General features: G+C 44.3%; 1 protein-coding gene and 1 pseudogene across 1 annotated transcript in view; both read left to right on the forward strand.

Annotated features, from left to right (window-relative positions):
- Positions 1 to 24353, forward strand: part of EXOC4 (exocyst complex component 4) — a 730059-nt gene that overhangs the window by 700074 nt on the left and 5632 nt on the right. The gene's annotated exons all lie outside the window — the stretch shown is intronic.
- LOC131830890 (U4 spliceosomal RNA) lies at positions 23302 to 23383 on the forward strand (annotated as a pseudogene).

Genomic DNA, 24353 nt, shown 5'->3' on the forward strand with positions numbered 1-24353 from the left:
GCATCGGGCTCTCTGCTCAGCAGGGAGCCTGCTTCCTCCTCTCTCTCTCTCTCTCTCTCTGCCTGCCTCTCTGCCTACTTGTGATCTCTCTCTGTCAAATAAATAAATAAATAAATCTTAAAAAAAAAAAAAGAGAGAGAAAATGAGAGTCTGTTTCTTGGTGTGTCTCTTTCCTTTGTTCATTTGCTTTGTTCCTTAAATTCCACATATGAGTGAAATCAAATGGTATTTGTCTTTCTCTGACTTTTTTCACTTAGCATTATCCTCTCTAGCTCCATCCGTGTGCTTGCAGATGGTGAGATTTTGTTCTTTTTTTTTTTTTTTTTTTTTTTTTTACAACCGAATAATACTCCGTTGAGTGTATATTATATCTTGCCAGCTCTCTGCTGTTCCCTCCTCAAGGTCCGTTGGCTCCGTGCTCCACAGCCCCCTCTGTCGTCCCAGGCAGGATCCGACACTTCCAAGCGTCACAAAAACATCAAGTGGAAAAAGACAGTTGGCCTCCCTTGCTTCAGTTTTGTCTCAAGGAAACATTTTCAAGCAGTCTCGCTAACGGACTTCCACTTGTGTCTTACTGGCCCTAATTGTCTCACACACACACACCCTCCTCTAAACCAGACACCGGCAACAAAAAGGGACCGCTGCCTTCTTACCGCTACTCAGCTGACTTGACTTGGCGGAAGGTCCCTGGAAATGGCAACTTGTATTCTAGCATGAACCTAAGACTTAGGCATGACAACTATTATCTCATCTCTCTCTTAACTGATCAGATTTCATGCCAATAGATCCCCTAGCAAGGAAAAGTTGTTGTCTCTGTAGATCAGTTACAGACATAGTTATATCAGTTACAGACATAGTTATGTCAGTTATAGACATAGTTATAGACATAGAGGGAGAAGGACCACAGGGACTGTCTCATGGCCTTGTTTAGTAATTCTCTCTTAAGATCTAGAAACATAGGTTCCTTCTTTCTGGCTGTGTATCAAATCAGGATCCTCAGAGCTGCTAAGTAAATTTTTTCTTTGATTAACTAGCTTTGTATAATTCATGGGCTCTAAAAGATCCTTCCTCTCTTTAGATCATCTATAGCCATGTGATAATACATGGAGTCTATATAGGAAGAAGGGTTCTGTGCTTCTTCTCAAAACTCCCTTGTTTTGCAGCTTGGCAAAATGGAAACACAATGCAAACCAGGGTTTAGATCCTAGCCCTCCCACTTAGTAGTAGCTGCGTGACCTCCGGTAGTTTCCAGACCTTTCCATGCTTTAGTTATTTCTAAAAATGGAGGCAGTTGGCTTACATGTTAGGGTGGTTTGGGGTTTTTGTTTTTAAGATTTTATTTTTTATTATTTGACAGAGAGAGAGAGAGAGATCATGGGCAGGCGGTGGGGGGGCGGGGGAAGCAGGCTCCCCGCTGAGCAGAGAGCCTGCTGTGGGGCTCGATCCCAGGACGCTGGAATTATGACTGGAGCTGAAGGCAGTGCCTTAACCCTCTGAGCCACCCAGGTGCCCCTGTTAGAGTGGTTTTAAAGCTTAAGTGAAACTGCCAATGCTATAAATATAAGGAAAATGTCAGCAGTTGCTAACTCTTCCTATAGTAGCATGCAAGAGGGTGTGTAGCTTGGTCCCCCCCATTTTTATGTGTTGGATGGTCAGCCAACATTATGGAAAAGTGAGTCAAATTAGGCAAGGCAGAAGAATTTGATTCTCATTTGAAGCTTGAATATAGTAACAAGAGGAGGGATGAAAGGCAGCAAGGGTAAAGACCAAAAGGTAAAGATATCCGTGCTTTTGACCACGTTTTCTCAATCAAAGGACTGCACGCTGCTCCCACGGCGCCCTGAGCCGAACCCTATGGAGCTCCACTGAAGGGGATTTCAGTGGAATGGATTCCTCACAGAAGGAGACCACGGTAACTTTATTCCTTCCCTGGAACACTTTGAATTATAAAAAGAAATCAGGCTCAGATAATCAAAAAGCGTGAGATGGTGAATAAAATACATTAGAGGATTATAATTCCATAATGATTGAATTTCTCTAGCAGAGAGACCCAGAGAAGTTCAAATGTATCATCTCAATTAGTTCCAACACCCATCTGTCAAGATGCGGGCCTGGTGTTAGACTCTGCACCCGTCGCATCCTTCACCAAGACCATGAGACACGACAGTCTTGCCGTGGCATCCGTGGCTTCACACGCTTTGCCATGAATGTTTCAGGCACAGTTTAGAAGTGACCTGTCTCCATTGCTCCTCATGCATGGAGACCTCCTCTTGCTAGCTTCCCCTCTGCATTTCTTCCCTGAACGCTGGAAGTTCTTGAAAAAGCACATATTTCTCATGCTAGTATTTCCAGTTATAAAATAGTAATCCTCGGCGTCTTACTACTTCCCAACTGGTTCTGAACGCAGGGAGTTCTGTGCCAAATGCCTAGCACTCTGAGTACCAGGGAACTAAAAAAGGTAGCTTGTCTTTCCACAACTTCCCTTCGAAAGGTCAAGATGGAAATGAAAATCTGGCGCCGCATCCGTCTCCCTCCCCTTCTGTGGCCAGAGCCGCAGCACAGACATCACGCTCTGAGAGGCAGGTCTGAGAAGCGCCGGGCTCAGGAACTGCATGTTGATCGTGTAGGAATCAGCATATCTGGCAGATGGGGCCTGTCTGAGTTCGTTGAGCTGAGAGGCATCTGCACCAGGCGGACGGGGAGCTTCTGCCTGATGGGTTTCGGGCTTAACATGCGGCCCGAGATGGGGCAGCCTGAGACTCCCCCAGGGGGATCCAGTAAACACATAGAAACACATAGAAAGATTAAAGCCTTTCTTAATTCCAGGGCCTGTGACACACTGCGGAATAAGACTGGTTTTGCCAAGTGCTGGGTTGATCCTCTTGGCGTCCGTATTTACCTTGATGCGCTTCCAGAGCCGCTGCGTGAAGTCCGCTGTTGGGATGTTGTTGGCCTCTCTAATTTGTCTTTTAAATTGCCGGAGAGTGCTGAGCTGAATGAGGTGGGCACATTAATCCTTTTGGAGAAATCACTTGCAAACCATTTTATTCTCTGTGACTTCCTTGTGATTCCTTGGCTCTCCCTGACTCTTCCTTCTGATTTACTCTCATCTCTGTTGTGCTTGTTTCCCTATTTCTGCATCATGCTCCTTCGCTGCCCTGGATGGCCCCCATGCCCTCGTCTTTCCAGGTAGCGAAGTGGGAGGAGGTCTGTACCAAGAGCCGCAGGATGCCCTCTATCCTGCGAGGATGCATCTCACCCTCGGCAATAACGAGGGGCTCTTGTGCGCTCCCTGGGCTGTAAGTTCGAACCCTTCCGTGGCTTGGCTGGCTCTGGGAGAGGGCCCTAGAATGCAGGTAAATGAACACTGGCTTACCCAGCAGTCTCAGAGCGCTCAAGGTGCCCATGTCAAGATAAGCAGGTGTGTGTCTCTACCAATAAATCCCATAACCTGCATTCCTGCTTGCGGTGACACGAAAGGAGGTTTCTCCTTTCATTTCCTGGCTGCAACATGGAAGGATCCACCCACCTTAAATTGCCCCACGTTCCCTGCTTCCATCTGGTGTGAGCAGAGATCCTGATAAATGAGAATTCCAAGTGGGTGGAAGAGAGTCACGTACAGCTTGATAGGGGGATAAGTGTGTGCGCGCAAGCGTGTCCGCAGGTGTGCCTGGTGCAGAAGAGATGAGTCTGTACATGAAGATGCAGATATTTGTATGTCTGTGTGGGGGGGGTGATGTCTGTGTGTAACATTTGGAGTCTAAACCGGGTAATCCTCACATGGAGTGCATAATGCAGCTACAGGGGGTCCATAAACTGCAAAACTAGATGCAAGATCCGTGTGGATGTCGATTTCATTGTTTTCTGGCAAGGCAGTCCCCGATTTGACTGAGTTTTCAAAAAGCGCTGTGAGAGTCCCAGTCCCTTTTCTTTGACCCTCTGTATTTGCTCTCTCATCCTTGGACCATTCTGAACAAAAGTTAGGGATGGGAACAGGCCGTCACAGTAATGCGAAATGATATCATCTTGCCGGGCCTTGCGTGTTTCGCTCTTCACTGCCCTTTCTCAGAGTTCCCCGTTCAGAACAGACCACCCCCCACCAGCGGTTCAGGCTGTTGTGCTCAGCGGCCCCCACAGAATGAACAGCTGTGGGGGGTTGGGACAAGGGGAAGGCACCGTCAGAATCCACAGGCTTTCACTTTGCATTTGAGAGGAGTTCATCTTATTCTCTCATAAAGCAAGTTCCCACTTCTGAACTTAAGAACATTCTCCATGTAGGAGGGATACCTGAATCAGCGTTGGCCCCCTATTCTTTCATCCTATCAGGGCCGAGCAATTCTTCTTCTTAAGTTTTCAAATTCTTAATAACAGACAAACAGGCCCCTTCGCTCTGGTTTTGGTTCTCTGGAAAAAGGGGCTCAAGGTCTGCCAAAGCTGAACCTTAGTACCTTAACCTTAGACTGTACTTTCTAGAAATTTCCTAACACTGTCCGTGGCACATTCATCAGTCTTGGCAACCACATATATCCTGTTAAACACAAAGACTCGTAGACTCTTTCTTCCTCCAGAAGGTTCCAGCTTCTGCTGCTGTTTTACTGTTTCCACATCACTGCCCTCCCACGTTTGGAATAAAGCAACAATCCTTCAGCGGGTATTTGTATCTTTCTAGTGTCGGCCATACTTTGTGATGTTGTTTCCCTTCAATTAACTTGTCACTCCATCCTTAGAGCAACTTTATTTCAAATTACCCAGCCCAGACTTTATAGGCTTGAATAAAAATTATCCTATTCATTGTCCTTCTTTAATTGGCCAGCTTCTTCTCTCATTGTTTATTCCAGAAACTTCTGTTCCCATTGATCACAGTGCTCCTTACGTGTGAGTCCGTGCATTTGTTCTGACTGTTCTGACTTATTCTTAAACTTCCCACTCTCTTTTTTTTTCAAGATTTTATTTATTTATTTGACAGAGAGAGAGTCAAGCGAGAGAGGGAACACAAGCAGGGGAAGCGGGAGAGGGAGAAGCAGGTTTCCTGCCAAGCAGGGAGCCTGATGTGAGGCTCGATCCCAGGACCCTGAGATCATGACCTGAGCTGAAGGCAGACGCTTAACGACTGAGCCACCCAGGCGCCCCAACTTCCTACTCCTCAAAACGCGTCGCACTACCTATCACCCCTTTTCTGGAATGCTCGACTCCTCGACACTCATTTTCCTATCCTCTGCCATCATTGGCATATTATTGGTATCTTCCGTAATGCCAGCACATGACGTATAATAGATGTTTAATAAATATTTGGTCATTTCAAAGATAGCTTTCTAACCAGTGGAATCCGAGAGTAATAAAGGTATGTTTTGGGGAAAGCAGATAATGGCTGGTCCCAAGTAATCAATGCAGAAACTTGTACAAACATACAGCCAATTCTGAGGTCACTGAAGATTAATTAACAATATCTGTAACATCTTCAATGTTCTTGTATGTCAGCAAGGGAAAAGATGCACATTCAGTGCTGATCGTTCTGAATGGTAGCCAGTCACCTGTGAAAACCAAGAATGGCACAATTATTGATTATCATGTATGGTACAGGTGGTTGGGCCTTGTCTTTGAATAATCCAGTATATAGTTAATATTGCTTCCCAAGCATATTTCTTGGCTGAAATGTAATCTTCTGGTGTGTACCTTTCTCTCCGATAAACGTAACAATGCGTTTCCCTTCCCCTCCCAAAACCGTGTGCTCGTCCTCCTGTCCCTGTGATTATGGCATCAGATCCTCGTGTAAGGCTCCATTCCAGTGGATTCCAAATAAGGAAGGATTTTCCCATCATAATCGCTTGTTCCAAAAGAGTAACGTGAACTGCTTTAGTCAGCAAAAAATATGTATCATCTTTGCCTTGCTGTATATTGAATTGCTGACTTTTCTTTAGACCCAATAGTCATTTCTTTGGCCCCTTAATTTATGCAGGAAGCTAAAAGAAAAATCACTTAGTATTCTTAATAAAATAGCATAAGGTTTAGATAATTTTTACCATATGCAGTAAAAATGCAAATGTGTGTGGCTTATTTGCAAATGCAGACATTAATAACTGATATTTAAACAGACTGGATTAGCAATTTTACTGATACATTCAGGAGATTTTTCCAATAATTTGCACACTCAAAATCAATTTGAATACAACATGTAAATTGAATTTAATTTTTTGATAGAAAATTGTAGTTATCAGCTTGAACCATTAAATTTACTATTTAATATATGCTTTCCAGCTCACTTGGTTAGAATTTCATTGCGCCTTATCTATATAAATTTAATTAGGCTTGATATCATCAGTATATTATAGAACTAATTAAAGATTCAGATAAGTGCTGAGGGGGCTTATTGAAACTCCATAAAGTTCCATTTGGAGAATGAGATATTCTTCCTTCGGTTCATTGTAAGAGAATGAAACAGCAAGAAGGGTGGCTTGCAGTGTTTCTGGAAAATTATTTAACTGGATTTAATGTACTTATTCCATTCTTTGAAGAGCTTTTTAATTACTCTGTATCTTTGTACAGCCCAACAACAGTTATAATCTTTATTTAAGGGCTGGGAAATCCTCATTTCCCGCTCCTCCCACTGAGCAAGTAGTCTCTTATTCTGGTGTGCACGTGTGGCTGTGTGTGTGTGTGTGTGTGTGTGTGTGTGTGTGTGTGTGTGGAGAGAGAGAGGTAGGTGGTACGGGGCTTGTATACCCTGCCTGAGATCGTGTAATGTGTAATGGAGCTTTGGGGGAAGCCTGTCAATCCTCACAAGTAGAATAAGCATCCAGAAAGATCAGAGAGTGCCAGCCATAAACACAGCGAGGAGAGAAAAGATGAGAAACGCTGACCCCAGAGGTAGTCCCCGGGCAAAGCCGAGGTTCCCACTCAGAGCTATGGCTACTGTGAGGCAGTCATGCTGCAAAATTCCCTTTGAATCCCTTTGTAGCTGCATCTCTGTGGTAGAGTATAAAGCAGATGAGTTTAAAAGACTGTGATTTCAACTAAGTGCTTTGTGTCTTCATTACAAAGCACAATAAAGCTTTTTATTACAATGAAGCCGCTATTACTTTCAATTGAATATGCACTGAAATCGGGCCCCATCTCCTGCATTCCCAGGGAGCTCAAGGCTCTTGTCAAAAACATGGTTGTTGTTGGTTTTTCCCCCAGGGCAGATTGAGTGACATAAGGCATGGGTGGGGAAGAAATCAAAGTAAAGTGGACCCAATCATAAATGTGGGCCATCTATGACCGGGACACCGTGGTTCAGTACAGAGACACCCAGGAAGCCAGAAAATTGGTCACGAGCCTGTGTGGTGTGATAGAAAAGTTGTAGGCTTGGGGGCTTAGGAAATGAAGATTGGAAGCTCTCCTGTTGATAAGCTGTTAGACCTGGGGGCTCATCTCTCCAAAGCGTAAATTTCTTTAGCTGGAAAATGGAAATAATAACAACGCTGCTACCCCTCCTCCCACTCTGGTCTCTGTCATGGGTTAGAATGGTGTTCAGATGTCATCTTTCTAGTCAACCCATGTCTGCGTCCAGATAGGGAAACTGAGGTATTCCATTCCGGCCTACCGTGATGTGATGGAGATCACTCATTAGCTAGTGACAGGGCAAGGACTGGAACAGATGCACACGAGATGTCATGTCCACACTGTCACATGGAATATAAAAGGACACAGAGGCATTTTCTTCGTGACATCCTGGCTGCACTTGATAGCATTGCGATTTCTCTCCCCAAGCAAGTATTTCCAAAACATCCCTGCAGGTTTGCTGCCCACGGGGTTTGTAAACACATGCACCTGCAGCCTGAGAAAATATTTGCAGAGACATTTGGGTCACCAACCAATGTGTGTTTCACCACTGCACTTGAAATGTTCCTCTCCGAAAACACTAGAAATGTTTCCCGGTAAAGCAGATTCTCAGCAGAAGTACAAACCTGCATAGGGAGGGACAATGCTAGCTGCCTGGGTGGCACATCAGGGCCCTCCAGACGTAGCGGTTCCTTTCTGGACCAGAGGTCACATGTAACATTTCCCAGCAGAGCCTCAGATGGTCTTGGCCTTTGGTTTTGAACTCTAACAGCAGGTATGCTACACGCTCTTGTAAGTTTCAGGGCAGCAGGTGAGTTCTCTCCTCTGCCCCTGCATTTAGACCATTGAGATGGAAGTTTGGAGGCAGGGGAGGCAGGAAACTGGCCCAGGAGCAAGGGCATACTGAAGGCTTACTGGTTTATTGCCCATTCTTTTCCACACACACACCCCCCCTGGCTTAGCGTCCACAGCTCAACCCGTAGTCCTAATTTGAGGCAGGGTATTTGGGATAGCCTTGGTTAGTGACACTGGCCTGATAATGCTGGAGTCTAGTGACCAGACCAGCAGCTTGGAGATCCGGGCAGAGCGGGTGTGATCATGACTCTCCAGACTCATGGATAACCCCAAGTAATCCCCTGTGCCATTTTCCTTTTGTTGAGTTTCCTCCACTGATCCTCATGTCCTGAGAGCAGCATAACCAACAGGCACACCTGCTTACTGCCAGGGCCCATCAGACCATATGTGAAGCACTGTGGAGGTTCATTCAATTTTTGAAAACCCTGGAAACTAGGAGACACTGAATCTGAAGGTTGTAAATATGAAGTGAGTGGAATACTCCCTTTTACCCTTCCCCCCAGCCTTCTCTAATATTTGCGAAACACTGGGCTCAGGTTGCCAGGCTATTTTGCTGTCTTTGGAATAACTTTCTGTTTTTCCTATGGAGACTCAGCATATTTTTTCTTCCAAACCTGTACTCACTGGGATCACAGGCCATCCTGCCCTCCACCTTCCCACCTCACACAGCCTCAATTCAGCCTTGGAAAGTCACTCATTACTGGGATAAAGACCCGAAAGGCAGCCGGTGGAGAGCAGATCATGGCAGCAAGACTCCTCTTCTGCTTTAACTTCACAGACGCTAGCACGGCAGCCACACGGTGAGGAGTCATCTGCACCTCAGTTTCTAATTCCCCCCCACCCAACATCCAGGCTCAAATAATAATAATAATAATAATAATAATAATAATAATAATAATAATGTGTTTTTGCCAAATAGGTGTATTTTCATAGCACTTTACGGTTTGCACAGGGCTGTCACAAGGAGCATCTCAGTGGGGCTTTCTGTTACAAACAGTTGTGTTTCCCCGGGCTTGCTCCTGAGTATAAACTGTTTTCTCACATCCCATTTCAGAGTTTTTCTGGAATGATCTGGGCAACGTAAGCTAGGGTAGTGTATTATCAGGCAGGCAGAATTCAGACTGTTGTTAACCAACCAGGTGGCCTTAGGTATTTAGCCTTTGTGAGTTCTGGCCATGAGGATGAAATCCAGGTACTGGGAAAGCATCTTCCATATACTGTTAAATAAATACTCATTGTTTCCCCTGAACAAAACATTAAAATAATCAATTGTGAATTGTCAGCTTGGTTATATTTCTCCCCCCCCCCCAAGATTTATTTATTAGAGAGAGAAAGAGGGAGAGAGAGAGAGTGAGTGCATGAGTCGGGGGAAGGGGCAGAGGGAGAGGGAAAAGCAGACTCCCCGCTGAGCAGGGAGCCCAGTGCTAGACTCCATCACCCCGGCATCATGACTTGTGTTGAAGGCAGACGCTTAACTGACGGAGCCATTCAGGCACCCTATGGTTATATTTCTGTTACTCCATAACCATGTGCATAAAACTGTCCCTAGTCCTAACTTGTTTTTCTACTAGGGGTTGTTCATTATTCATTCATTAGCTTGTCTTGAGATTAGCGTGCACGACTAGAGGCAGTCCGAAGGCATTCTGTGCAAAGGCTTTGGAGGAGGCGTCGCGGGAGGACCTCTAAAGTATGGAGCCCTGCAAACGGCTTCAGTACATTTCAGGGGAACTTGGTGGATATGGGGAGCTAGTGGAAATGTTTCCGTATCCGTCAGCTGACAGAATCTTTGCTGCAAATGTTCCGGGCGAACATTGAACTGCAGCAAATGTCTTGATTAATGGATCAATCTTCACACCACTATTGGCTGTGGGTGCACATCCTCCGTGTAGCTAAAGAAGTCAGGGTTGTAGTTCATAAAATTAGCATCTTTCTAACAGCTTGAGAGACAATTTACATACCATAAGCATTAACCCTTTTAAAGTGTGCGGTTCACGTGGGGTTTTTTGGACGGTGTACGGTTGGGCGGTTATCATCACTGGGTGATTTGAGCCCATTTTCATCAACCCGAAAGGAAACCCTGTATCCGTTATCCGGCGCTCCTCGTTTCCCGATTCCCACCCCTGGCAGCCACTAATCTCCTTTCTGTCTCTGTGGGTTTGCGTCTTCTGGAGATACCATTTAAACGGAATCCTAGAACGTGTGTTTTTTTGGTGATGAGCTGCTTTTGCCCCCATACTGTTTTCAGGTTCATAAAACCAGCATTTGTCATAATGTTAGGATGCGAGGCTGAGTTAAAAATATGTATCCGGGTACCCCGCCCCCCAACACCTGGCCTATTGCCAGCTCTCATTTTCTTTTCTGCGTTTTAGGCGGATGGGGGAGGAAGGTAGCGCGCTCTTACTGAGATACAACTTGCGCACAGAAAACTACAAGACTTAACTGTAGAGCCTGGCTGCGACCATGTGACCGTCGCCCCCCACCCCACCTTGTGACTCCTCCTTGCCTGGGGCTCTACCTTTCCTTCTGGAGGTGTTGGGGGGGTGGGGTGGGGAGCCGCACCTGGGGCTCTACCTTTCCTTCTGGAGGTGGGGGGTGGGTGGAGTTGGGGGGGTGGGGTGGGGAGCCGCACCCTCCATCAGGCACCATCAGGGGCAAACGCTGAGCTCCAAAGGGAAGTCTTCTGAAGGGAAACCCAGGTATGGGACAGAGGCAGCCCCCCCCCCCCCACCGTCCCTGCGGCTAGCCTGGCGCGCTGTGGTTTTGCGGCTGGTTTTTACCCTGATCAGCAGGGTATTCCTCTCGTGCAATTCCATGTATCCGCTTTTCTGCTGAAATAAAAAATCTTTTATTCAGGAAATTAGGTTTTCATTTTAAATTCACTTTATGGTCTTTGAAAAACTTTCATTTTTGTGTGGTCGGGCGCTATAGGTTAGCATTAGCATTTAAATAGAGGTATTAACCAGGCTCTAAGACCTTTCTCTCCCATGGTGCCCTTTCTGGGAGGTTTTTCAAATCGGATACTTTTTTCTTCCTACAAAAAGAATGCAAATGCTATATATATTTTCCCCATCAAACACCCTTTTCTTTATTTATAGACTTAGGAGAACGGCATTGTTGAACAGTCTCGCATTAGTCTTTTATATAGAAAGGGCCTGTTGATAAAAATTTCTATTCTGTCCCTCCACACTGGATTTTCTCTGCAGACTCTCAGAATGAATTTCCCTGTGGCTAATTATATCCTGTTTTACCTCATATCCCTCCGCACACCCTCCCCAGACTCAAATCCCGATTGTAAAAGAAAAATCTGGTGTAAATTCTTGCCCTGCACTAGGACACCGTCAGTTACCAGTGCTCCCGGAATCCCTATGGAGAATCCCCCGGACCAGGAGAGAATCCCACAGACCAGGCTTGGAATCCAGCGTCAATTCATGAAGACGAGTGACCTTTTTTCTCAGATTTCTCTCTGTATCTGCCAGACTAAGGTTATCAAGTCCGTTATGTGTGGTTGTCGAGACATTAAGTTAAGATGATGATCGTACTCCTAACTTAGAATTTTAAATATGATTATATACATCTTGCCGTCTTCTGTTCCTGCTGCCGCTGCCTTCCCTCTCTGCCTCTTCTCCATCCTGCCGAATATGTCATCACGGTTCCAGGCCAGTGTTGACTTGAATGGAAGGCACTAGAGGGGACAGCAGGATGTGTTTTTCTGCTGAGGTGTTGGCCTTCGTTTCTCCTTGGACGTTAATTTTGTTCCTCTGTATGCTTGGGGATGTGGTGAGGACACCTGGAACACTGATACGGTCTGACCAGGAGATATTGAGCAAACCAGGGAGAAGCTGGGTAATCGGACCGTCGGAAGGCTCCCTTGCTTCTCACAGGAGCCAACGTACACCCTACAGCCCCAGAGGTCTTTCTACATCCCAGCTGTCCTCACATCTGACTTGTTTCTCCAACCCTCTGTCTTCAGATGCCTTCCCCAGCACTGGTCCCCCAATGCCAGCCTGGAAACTGAAGCAAAACCGCCCTCATCTTTAGGACAATTAGAAAAATAATGGTCCTGTAGTGAGTTTCTCATCAAATAAAATACAATGTTTTTGTTCTGAAATAATTACCTTCCTACTTGAGAAGGATTAAAAGGCCTTCCTTTATTAAATCCTCATAATAGGGTCACCTGGGTGGCTCAGTCAGTTAAGCATCTGACTCCTGGTTTCAGCTCACGTTGAAAACTCGTGGGCCATGGGCTTGAGCCCCGCCTTGGGGCCCCGCACTCAGCAGACAGTCTGCTTGAGGATTCTCTCCTCCTGGCCCTCCCCCTCCCTGTGTGTGCACGCGCTCTCTCTCAGATAAATAAATAAATCTTTAGAATAACTACTTAAAAAATCCTGGAAATGATAGATGATTGTTTAGTTGGAACAACATAGGCAAAGTAAAAGGTTAGCGACTCTAAGTCAGTCTCACCCTCTTCCCCTCGTTCCGCCTACCCTTCCTCCTCCCGTGGGTCCCAGGTTTCTGGCGTGACACACAAGGTCTGTGTTGACCTGGCTGCAGCTTACCTCGCTGACCTTCTGTCCCTCCCTCCTCCTCCATGTACCCCTGGCACCCCAGTGAGGACTCAGCCATCTGGAGCCCCTTCCCTGTAAATACCCTATTCATCCCACCTTTCTAACCAGTTCTCACATCCCACTGACTTCGCGCATGGAGCACTTTCTTCCCCTTGTGTCTGCCTCAGCACCGACGTTGCCTCCAAGCAGCCTTCCCTGACTGCTCTTAAGAACTGTATAGTCTCCCCATCCGTGATCTTAGGGAGTCTCATGTGTACCTTTGTTACGGCCACTATCACGCTGCTGTAATCACATGGCTACAGTCCTCTCCAGAGAGCAGCCCCTGAACTCACTTCTGCAGCCCCAGAACCTATTGCAGACTACCTGATGCCTAACTTTAACTGATGCTTAAATGTTTGTTGAGCGAATAAACCAAGAATGGTTTTGAAAGGCACCACATCAGCACTGAGGAAGCCACGGGGAGAGTCGTAAGACATCGTCTTTGTCGTCAGGAGGCCCGCGTTCTGGGAGAAGATAATAAATACATATTATGGTGCATCCAAACAATGGAATCCTCCACAGCCATTAAGAAGAATGAGGCAGGTCGATATGTACTGAAGTGGAACCATCTCCAAGATATATAGTTAAGTGGGAAAAGCCAAGTGCAGAAGAGCATGTAAACACCATTTCTCTTTAAATTACATGTGCGCCTGCATGCTCACACGTGCATGTAGACACACACACACACACACACACACACACAAAACTACACAGGTATATGTGTAAAATGTATCTGGAAGGCTACCCAGGAAACTAGTAGTGGTGATAGGCTCTAGGAAAGGAAACAGGGTTGCCAGCCGGGAGAGAGGAGTGGAGTAAAAGGCTTTGTACCATATGCTTGTTTGTACCTTTTATTTTGCTTCTTCAACGAACATCTGTGTATTAGGTGCCAGACACTGCTTTAAGCACTTTACAGGTATTAGCTCAATAACACTCTTTGGGGTAGGTACTATCATAGCCTCCTGTTAGACCCTAGTAACTTTTTTTTATTGTATCACTCTCCTTAAAGAATCTTAATAACCTCTTTCAAAAGCAGATCCTGCCTGGAATGTCTCATGTTAAATGGCGGACCCATGCAGTAACAGAGAAGGAAGAAGTTGTTCAGGGGAGAGCTTCATAGTGGAAACAGATTTCATCAGTCCTGAGGGTTATTTAGGCTTTGATACACAAGTCCGGTGCGAAAAGGATGAAGTATGTTCTAGAGACATGAGTAGCTCTGTTTGACTTAAATAGAAGGTTGACACAGGGAGAAGATGGAAGAGCGGGCGGAATGGGGCCACCTTGGATGTCGGTGTTAGAAGTTTGGGGACTTGATCCTGTTGACATCAGTGAACACACAGTCTTTTTTGTTTTGAGTTTGGCTGTTTGTTTATTTTAAGATTTTATTTATTTATTTGACACAGAGAGAGAGATCACAAAGAGATCACAGAGAGGCAGGCAGAGAGCGGGGGCAGGGTGGGGGGAAAACCAGGCTCCCCGCTGAGCAGAGAGCCCCATGTGGGGCTTGATCCCAGGACCCTGAGATCATGACCTGAGCGGAAGGCAGAGGCTTAACCCACTGAGCCACCCAGGCTCCCCTTGTTTTGGGTTTTTGTTTGCTTATTTGTTTGTTTATTTTATACAGAATAGTAATCTGATCTGGTTGGAACCAGAGAATATTAGTCTGGGCAAGTGAGTGAGCATGAGAGACTCCAGTGGGAAATAGTTGTTGTAACCTACTGAGAAGAGACTCCGCTCCGATCTGTGGTAATGAGATTGGAGATAAGCAAGGAGCTTAAGGGACATTACACTGATAGACCCGGTGATGATTAGACAAGAGTCAATAGTGACACTGATATTTTGAGGTTTTGCAAACTTTGGAAGTTAGGCACCTGATAAGAGCATCTAGTAGAAATGTCCAGAAACCCATGAAAATAAAGCTTTGATCTGTTAAGAGACCAGATCTTGAGGAAAAACATCTCATGCACAGGTAAGACTTGGAAGCAGAGAGAGGAGAAGGAAGGGCCAAGGCCTGCCGGTGAGGAATGCCTGCAGCCAACAGACAGAAGAGGAGCCAAGAAAGAACTGGAAGAATCTGAGGCAGCTCGAGAAGGATCTCGTAACGTGACTTAAAGAGAGTTGAGTTCAGAATGGAAAACCCAAGAGGAAGACGACTAAGGAAAAGCCATCGTGTTTATGTACTAGAATGTCATTGGTGACTTTTTAAAATGTAGTTTCACAAAATGGAGGCTTTAGAAGGAGAAACAGTGAATACAAATGATTTGTTCCAGAAATTTAACAATGAAAAGGAGAAAAGAAACGAGAGACAGAGTGGACAGAGGATTGCATGAAGCTTGTGGAGTTTGTTGTTTGGATTTGGGGTTTTTTTCTTCTCTTGTTTTTGTTTTCAAAAGAGGAGGAAACATAAGGATGTTTGAAGGCAGACATGAAAGAATGAGGGAAAGGGGTAGATACTAGACCCACAAGTTCAAAACAAAACAAAACCCCAGCAGGGTCCTACCAGTGTTGGGATCAAAGGCATACCTACCATGTCATTTGATTTAATCCTCAAACTTAACTTGTGATGTTACCTGACCTACCCCACATATAAATGAAGAAACTGAAGTTCAGAGAAACCAAGAAGTGTCTGAGGTCATATGCATCAGCAAAAAGTTGTGGGATTCGTGCCTAACTCCACTGGAGGATGAAAGAGAAGATGGCAGATTGCACATCATGAGCCAGAAACGGGTCTCTTCTCTCTGTCCCCCCTTTTTTATTTGCAGCCAGGTGCCCCCAGCAGAGGTGCTCCACATCTCGCTCCCAGAGCTGGGTCACAGGACCCCTCCTTTTACACAGAGCACCTCTTTCATTCATAGGTGCTTCCCCATTAGTGTCGAAGAATCTCAGACTGCTTTTTACTTTGTCCTTTGTCACTTAAGAGAGGGGCTGACTGTCGGATCTCTCATTCACCCATTCCTTTTCGTTGATTCCACACCCATAGATGCCCTGTTCTCGGGCCAGGAGGTACCAAGGAGTGAGACCGAATCCAACGCTGCTGTCACAGCCCCTATGTTCTGGGAGGGGGCGGCAGACATTCACGTAGTAGACACTTAACAACACTTACTCCTTTCCAGCCACTCTTCTTCATTATTTGATCCTTGTAACAACCCCATATTACTACTTCCTTTCTCAGATGAAGAAGAGAAGCCACAGAGAGATTGGTAAATTAAGCCCAAGAGCATAAAAATAGTAAGAGACAGAACTAGGATCTGAACTGAGGTTGCTGGCTCCTGAGTCCATGATCTTAACCACTAGAAGATGCTGGGTCTCTGACTTCATAGGTAGATACATTTTTTAAATACGTATAATATAAATTTTATAAATACATATGATGTAGAAATATAACTATCCCCAAAAAACACTTTTTATATATATTTATGTTTAGATAAAGATCAATGCTGAACAGAAGTGACGTTCAGTAAAAGGACACAGCTTGATGAGAGGGGCAGGTCTTGCCTTCCAGAAGGTAGTCAGGGAAAACCTCACTTATTGATAAGCTGACACTGGAGCAAACGCTGGACCGAATATCTTTTAATCCTCTCTTTTCCTCCAACCCTCTGTCCCTTTAATCCCATTTGATGCTCTTTTCTGATTTTCTTTCCATTGGCTTTAGGGTCTATAGCAAGACAGAACTCTGAAGCACAACAAAGGAGCGGTTATCATCACTTACTTGCCCTAAAACTGGTACTTTTAAATTTTTTTTTTTTTTAACAGGAGTAAGAAAATTCTCTGGTTCCATGTTCTTATCCGCCCCCCCATACACACTCCCCCTGCCATGAACCATTTTACCAGTGCTGTTCGAAGGTTCCTCCCCACCATGAAATACAGAAGGGTAGAATTTCTTCCAAAGAAATTCACTTGGGTTTTCCCTACACTTGTCTCATTTCATTCTTTTCTGCCCCAACTCTGAATTCTCTGGAGTCCGTTACATTCTTTCTCTTTCTTTGTTGCTGTTCACAGCCCTTCCCCATTTAGTAACATTTGCCCTTGGCGGCACCTGTATGTGCTCGCACATTAATTAAGGTATTAAGTGAGATCAGTTATAAGCCACTGTCCTCAGCATTCGCTAGATGCTTTCTCTATGAATTTGTTGATTTGCCTTTATCATTACCCTTTGTTTGTTCTTCAGCCTGTGTCCCATCAGGGGTAGCCATTCAAAATAAATTCGTTTTGCTAGTTAAATTTTTTTTAGAGGCACTGGATAAAATGGTTCACTGACATGCAAATATATATCAGCCACAGTGGTGTTTCCATCCACCAAATTCACATTGCTACCCAAAGCTATCCATCACATTTGTCAGAGTATTTGGGTTTTTAATTAAACCCTGCTGGATATTGTACATATTTCCATTAGCTCTTTCTGATTTAGTCTATCATTTTTCTAATTGACATCGGGTCTGAGTCACATGTCCTTGAATCTCAGGTGGCCCATTTTGTAGCTTTGGTTTATTTAGGTTTTCTTGCTTCTGTAAATAACCTGAGGGTTTAGTAAATAACGCCCTGGAGTATTTGCCATTGGGACCTGCTGATTTGCATATGCTCTCGCTTTTCAAATAATCTGCTGATTTTTTTTTTGTTCCTCTGCCAAACCCGTTTTTTTCTTTCTGGCCCGTCAGTCCTAAAAGATATAGTTCTTTTGTCTCAGCAAAGTAGAGAAATCCCCCGTAACAATATCGAGAAGTGCGGTGGGGTCCCTAACTAAGACCAAAAGTCATCAGTAAGGGTTTGAGTAACTTAGCCAGCTGATGGCCGACTAGCAATTCTTGTATCAGACTCCCCAGCAGTGATAATGGCTTACAGTGAACCACCCACTCAGCCTCACCCAGACCTTGTCTAAACACGCTTGTGGGGTATCTGGTTAGGGCAGAGTCAGTGGCTGAAGGAAAGAACTGGCAGCTACTAGAATGGATCCATTACCTTGGCCTCATTGTCTTAATATTCTAATGGCAGGTTCTTCCATCGAAGCCATGCAGTCCATGCCTACCCTCACTGACCTCTGTCCCCAAACACTTACAGGTAGAAAAGGATTTTGGTTTATAAATATGGGAAGCCAACACCAGTGACCCCTTCCCTTCTCCATCCATCACTAATTGGTAGTCCCAGGAGCAGAATCATATCCTTGGCTTGGTTCTTTGTCTAGCGCCCTCCAACTCTTTTCTTCTTTCCCACAGACCAAGAGAGAGGAGCAGAATAGGCAGGCTGCCTGGCAAGCCCAGATTTATTTTACTATAAAGTTTTTACCTAGTGTCCTAGATATCTTTGATCTGGGTCATGGTTGTATTTTTTCAAAGTGGTGATAAAAGAAGCTTCTCGAAACCAAGAGATTACATCTATAATTTTCTCTGTTCTACAGTAGTCCCCCATTATGTGCAAGGAATAACTTCCAAGACCATGTCACAGAAGTCTGAAACTACGGATAGTACTCAACCTCTTACGTACTATCTTTTTCCTATATGTAATACCTTTGGCAAAGTTTACTTGTAAATTAGGCACAGTAAGAGACCAACAACAATAACTAATAATAAATAGGGGGACAATCATAACAATCCATCATAAGAAAAGTTATGTAGTCTCAGAATATCTCGTGCACATCCTTCTTGTGATGACGGGAGATGGCGAATGCTTGTGTGATGAGATAAAGTGAGGTGGATGACATAGGCATGTGACATAGCACGAGGCTGCTGTTAGTGATTCGTCCAGAGGAGGGTCCTCTGCTTATGGACCGTGGTCAGCCATGGATAACTGGAACCACAGATAGCAAGACTGTGGATAAGGGGACACTACCATATTAGCTTTTAAGATGTTACTATGGCTTCCTAAGTACTAGTGATAATAACACTAGATATTCCTTTGAAGAAATCCTTTGCATTATTTATTGAAAAGTTGATAAATGCTTAAAACTGAAAAAGCTATAGGGCCTCTGAATTATTTCTCTTCTGCGTATGTCAGCCACCACTTCCCAAATGGCTAATCTGGGCCATATAGATAATACTCAGTATAAGGGCCCTGTGCTAATCGGTAAATAATATGTGGCTTGGAGACCACCAAAGTACGTAATACTATCTCCTTTTATCAAGCTATGATCTTCAATATATTATTTTTTAATTGAAAAAACTCTCTAAAGTGATATTCAGCACAGCATAACTCTCCTTAACCTGGATTCACCTTTTGATAATCAAAAGAGCGTTTACAGGAGTAGGAGACAAACACAATTATGAAAGTAAAATGAAGGACCTAAATAAAAAATCACAGAACAAGAGGGTAATTCTATTCACTCTTTCATATTTCATTATTTGATAACATCAGAAGATGAATCCATCAGAATTGCTTTGGCAAGTGCAAACAGAAGTGTGCCTGATCAATATTTATTAAAACCTTCAAAATGGGAGAAGGAGTTGAGCAGACTTCTTAATGGACTGAATAATTATTCATACAAATGGGGTTTGACCGAAGGCAGTGCCAGACCAAAGAGACACAGTTTTAATTGTACTGAATTTAAAATGCAGATCTTCCTCTAGCCCTGCTGCAGAAAACTTAATTTAAAAAATTATCTGATGGAGCGGAGAGCGACATATGAATCCTTAAGTTCCTGAGGAGGAAATTTCAGCCACAGATAGTATAAATTTAGAAAGTATTGCGAAGGTGAGGAGCAAAATTTCTAGCTGAGAGAACCAGAAGAAATTTTCTTCCCATTTCAGGGACTATAAGTGAGCATGGGAGAGGACCATCATCTCACAAGTGATGGGTCTCTGAGGAATTCCTTTGTTTGGACTGGTTGTGTTTTCTTTTTTTTCTTTTTTTTTTTTTAATTTTTTCCCCTAATTTTATTTATTTATTTGACAGAAAGAGACTGCAAGTAGGCAGAGCAGCAGGCAGAGAGAGAGGAGGAAGCAGGCTCCCCACTGAGCAGAGAGCCCGATGCGGGACTCGATCCCAGGACCCTGAGATCATGACCTGAGCCGAAGGCAGAGGCTTAACCCTCTGAGCCACCCAGGCATCCCATGGTTGTGTTTTCTGAAGAGAAATAAAGCAGGGGTCTGGGGCCTGCTGTCAAAATATGAGGCTACGTTCCTGAGAAGGATGAACACAGCCTACTTTAGCTTTTAGCATCTCCTCAGAAGAGACCCCCTCCCCCACTTCCAGTACTACTGACGAGTGCTGGTTATCCAGACTCAGCCATCAGGTAACTGTGGTTAAGGGTAGTGCTGTCCGTGAAAGCAGTGTGTGTGTGTGCCACTTTCTATAAAGAAAATGCAGGTAGATGACCCATCAAGCCTGCACAGGACTAGCACAACAGATTCTCAGGCTCTGACTACCTCTTGAATGATTTTCTCCTGCCACCCGCTGAGGGAATGTCTACACTGTCTTTTCTAAAGACCACGCTTCTCTTCTGGAATGCCCCGATCCGAAGAAAAGTCGCCCCCAGTCTGTTGTCAGGAATGCTAAGAACTATCCCTAGAGAACATAAATCCAATTCTGCCAATACCTCTCTGAAAATTATTTCACTTTTTTCTACCTGAGTTTTCTCATTCCCGCAATGGAAATAACTTCCACGATTTCAAATTAGAATTTTCAATCATGTCTGTAATAAACTCTAAGCTCTTTGAAGGGGAAGACAAATGAGAGCAATTATATTATATTTTTTAATAAACTAATTTATTCTTCTGACACGCGGGATTACCATCCATTTTATTATTGGTCTGGAAAGTACACATCTGAGCTAAGTTTACACTTGTTCAGAATATTTCCAAATCAATCACTGCAGCATCTCACCTACTACGGTTCAGGGAAAATCAGCATCAGCTACTTCTGATGGAAGCCCGTGGTTTTAAAGGAGCAAGCAGAGGATGCTATAAAGGTTTTAAAACCCAAAAATGCTTAAATAGCATCTGCTCTGACCTCTTTGTTTTCAGTTTGGGAAGCAGAAGTCCAAAGAGCCGACAGCCTTTGCCCAAGGTCACACAATGAGTTAGCAGGGAGTGAAAGACTTAACCAGAATCTGAGCTTAGTTGATCTCTTGAGTATTCACTTCTCTCTAAGTCTTCTAAGTCTTTCTGCTCTAACTACCTCTTAATTATTTATGGGATGATTACCTAGTTGTGGATTATTCCGCTCCTTTCTTTTCTCTTTCTCCATCTCTCTGCTTATCACCATGCATGCATGCATTGGGTGGAATACCATTGAATGAGCAGGAGTTGGATGTTTTACCCAACAATTTAGTGACCCATCTGCTGCTGGGTTTTTTTATTCAAGTTCTCAAAATGCTGCAACTATTGGCTAAAAAGAATGTGGGGGGTACTGTTGATACTAAGTTAAATTCAGGTAAAATTTTGCTCCTTCACAACTTAAGTTTAATAAGAAGTCTACTTCAGAGCCCAGTTGTCTTGTTGACATTATTACTTTCAGTATCTCAGGAAGGAGTAGATGATAAAGCCTTTACAATGACATTGGTTAGTTATCCCTCTTCCTCAAGGAAGTAATGAGTCAGAAGGGCAGCCAGCTTTTGGAAAGAAAGGTGACTTTGTCCATTACCCACTTGGAGGGGCAAAAAGCGAGGAACACATGACTCGATGAAAATGCCAAAACTCATTTCTGTAACTTCTGGAATGCTGACTCAGCAGCATGACTTCATTATTCGTTTTAGAGCCCTGAACTCCCAGATCAAATCCAGTGCTGTTCAAATATTAAATATTAAAGTGTGTAAATGAATTTCGAATTACCGAAATACTGGCATATTCCATTACCATGGAAGGCAGAGTTGAGTTAGTACGTGAATTTTATTTTGTCCCTATTACCTGAATGACTAAAATTTGCTGTGTAACTTTTCTTTGCAATTAGTACTTCCACTTTGTACTGCTTCCATTATGTCCATATTATGGCATATTCTGCTTAATCTTTGTGTTGAGTCTGTAGAGTCTATATGACACACAGAGTTCAAAGTCCTTGATTGTGAGGCCTTCAACAAATGGCTGTGTGCTCATTTGTGCAGTGTGGATGTTTGCCATAGCTATGTCAAAGGGTTGTGTATGCCAGTGCACCTAAAATTTAGACCTTTTTTTTTTTTAAAGATTTTATTTATTTATTTGACAGACAAAGATCACAAGTAGGCAGAGAGGCAGGCAGAGAGAGAGGAGGTAGCAGGCTCCCTGCTGAGCAGAGAGCCTGATGCGGGGCTTGATCCCAGAACCCTGGGATCATGATCTGAGCTGAAGGCAGAGGCTTAACCCACTGAGCCACCCAGGTGCCCCTAGACATTATTATTAATAGTATCTCAATCAAGACAGATTCTCGCACCCGGCACGAGACATAACTAGGTAGCCATGGAAAATACAGATTTCCTTCAGGGATTTAGGACTCTGGACGCCACCCTGTAAAGGGAGGCAGATGGCAAAGCTTTCCCCGGGGACTGTGGACAGCCCCTAGTTAGCACCTTCTGTCCACCCCCACCCCCAGACTCTCGGGACCGCCTGCAGGTCCAAGAATGACAGTTGCTGTGTGGGAATTGCTGGTTTTACTGGGGCTTTCTTTCCTCCATTTACAACGAAGAGAGCTAAAACTTGGCAGTAGCTTTCAGAGATGCCATGATAACTTTTATGATGAGTGTGGTAGAGTGGGAGGTGGAACCAGGGACAAGAGACTAGAAAGGTCTTGCTTCTTGTTTGTGGAAATTTCTTAAGAGTTCTTGAATAAGAAGAGCACTTATACTCCAGATATACAAAGGTATATCAACAGACTATGTACATTAAAACATACAGACCTGGGGTACCTGGATGGCTCGGGGGTTGGGGCCTCTGCCTTCAGCTCAGGTCATGATCCCAGGGTCCTGGGATTGAGCCCCGCTCGGTGGGGACCTGTTGCCCCATCTCGAGCCTGTTGCCCCGTCTCTCTCTGCCTGCCTCTCTGCCTACTTGTGATCTCTGTCAAATAAATAAATTAAATTTTTTAAGAAAAAACAACAACACATACAGATCTGTGTACATTAAAAACCAGTAAGTAAAAAAATAATAATAATAACAAATAAATAAATAAAAATAAAAACCAGTAAGTAGATGAAAAATGGTTTGACTTCATGAATATTAAAAGACTATGAGGAGGTAGGTGCAGTCCGATGTTGTTGGTAGGAAGAAAAATCAATGCAACTCTTTTAGGAAGCAGTTTGGCAGCATTGCCCAAGTCCTAAATACTGTACTTACCTTTGATTAAATCTGCCTTAAAAATCTATCCTCAGGAAAGAAAGTGTTTAAAATTGGAAACAAAGGGCCACCTGGGTGGCTCAGTTGGTTAAGGGTCTACCTTTGGCTCAGGTCATGATTGCCCAGGGTCCTGGGATCGAGCCCCATGTCCACACAGGTTCCGCTCAGCAGGGTGCCTGTTTCTTCCTCTACCTCTGTGTCCCTCTCCCTCTCCTCTGTGCCTCCCCCTTACTCATGCTCTCTCCCTCTCCAAATAAATAAATGAAATCTTTTTTTAAAACAAAACAAAAAGCTTTGCGCAGTGGCAGTATCGTAGCCAATAAGGTTTATCCGAGGTGCGATTATTGCTAATTAAAACCAAAACAAATAAGTAAAATAAAATTGGAAACAAAGTGTCCAACAGTCTGTCAACCCAAATATTTCAACTGTAATAGAGAAAATTGGTAGAACATCACACAAAACAAAAACTAAAAAGAAATGCAAAAATATGGTACATCTTTATAACGGACTTCTAGGAGTAATCTTCGTTTCTGCTTAATCTTTGGGTTGAGTCTGTATAGTCCATATGACATGTATATTAATTTCCCAATCAGAGAAAGATTAAATAAACTCTATTTGAAAACTTGAAAAAGGGGGCACCTGGGTAGCTTAGTGGGTTAAGCCTCTGTCTTCGGCTCAGGCCAGGATCTCAGGGTCCTGGGATTGAGCCCTGCATCGGGCTCTCAGCTCAGCGGGGAGCCTGCTTCCCCCTCTCTGCCTGCCTCTCTGCCTACTTGTGATCTCTCTCTCTCTGCCAAAAATAAGTAAAATCTTTAAAAAAAGAAAAGAAAACTTGAAAAAGGAGACCTGCCCAGCTTACCAACATGCCCTTCCTGTCCTCACTAGTGTAAATATTTGCCAGTGCAATCAATGGGGAGAAAGAGGTGTAGTTCAATGCCATTAAAACAAAGTAAGAAGAAAAACACACAGGGAAGAACAGCCCATTGAAAAAGGGAAGGTGAGGAAGGTATGAGAAATTAGAAATTAAAAATTTGTGCCAGAACAAAGTACGAACGTGGTCATATTCCCGACTGGGCGCAAGAGACCAGTCAAGGTGACATCACCCCCCACCCCCGCTCTCTCCTATCCCCCCACCTGCCTCCCTGTCCACTCGGGCCACTTTGGGAACCGCTGCACAAAGGTGCACCTCAAAGAGAGAAACCATGGGAGGAAACCACCTCCACCCAGGTCAGCAGGTCATTAGGGTGACCTGGAACTCTGGTTTCTGGAATAGGATCTTTGGTCCACGTCTGGCAGTTGGCTTCTGAATGTCATGGGCTTTGAAGAGACTTGCTGTCCAAGT

This window comes from Mustela lutreola, chromosome 4 (assembly GCF_030435805.1).
Source record: "Mustela lutreola isolate mMusLut2 chromosome 4, mMusLut2.pri, whole genome shotgun sequence".
Lineage (NCBI taxonomy): Eukaryota > Metazoa > Chordata > Mammalia > Carnivora > Mustelidae > Mustela > Mustela lutreola.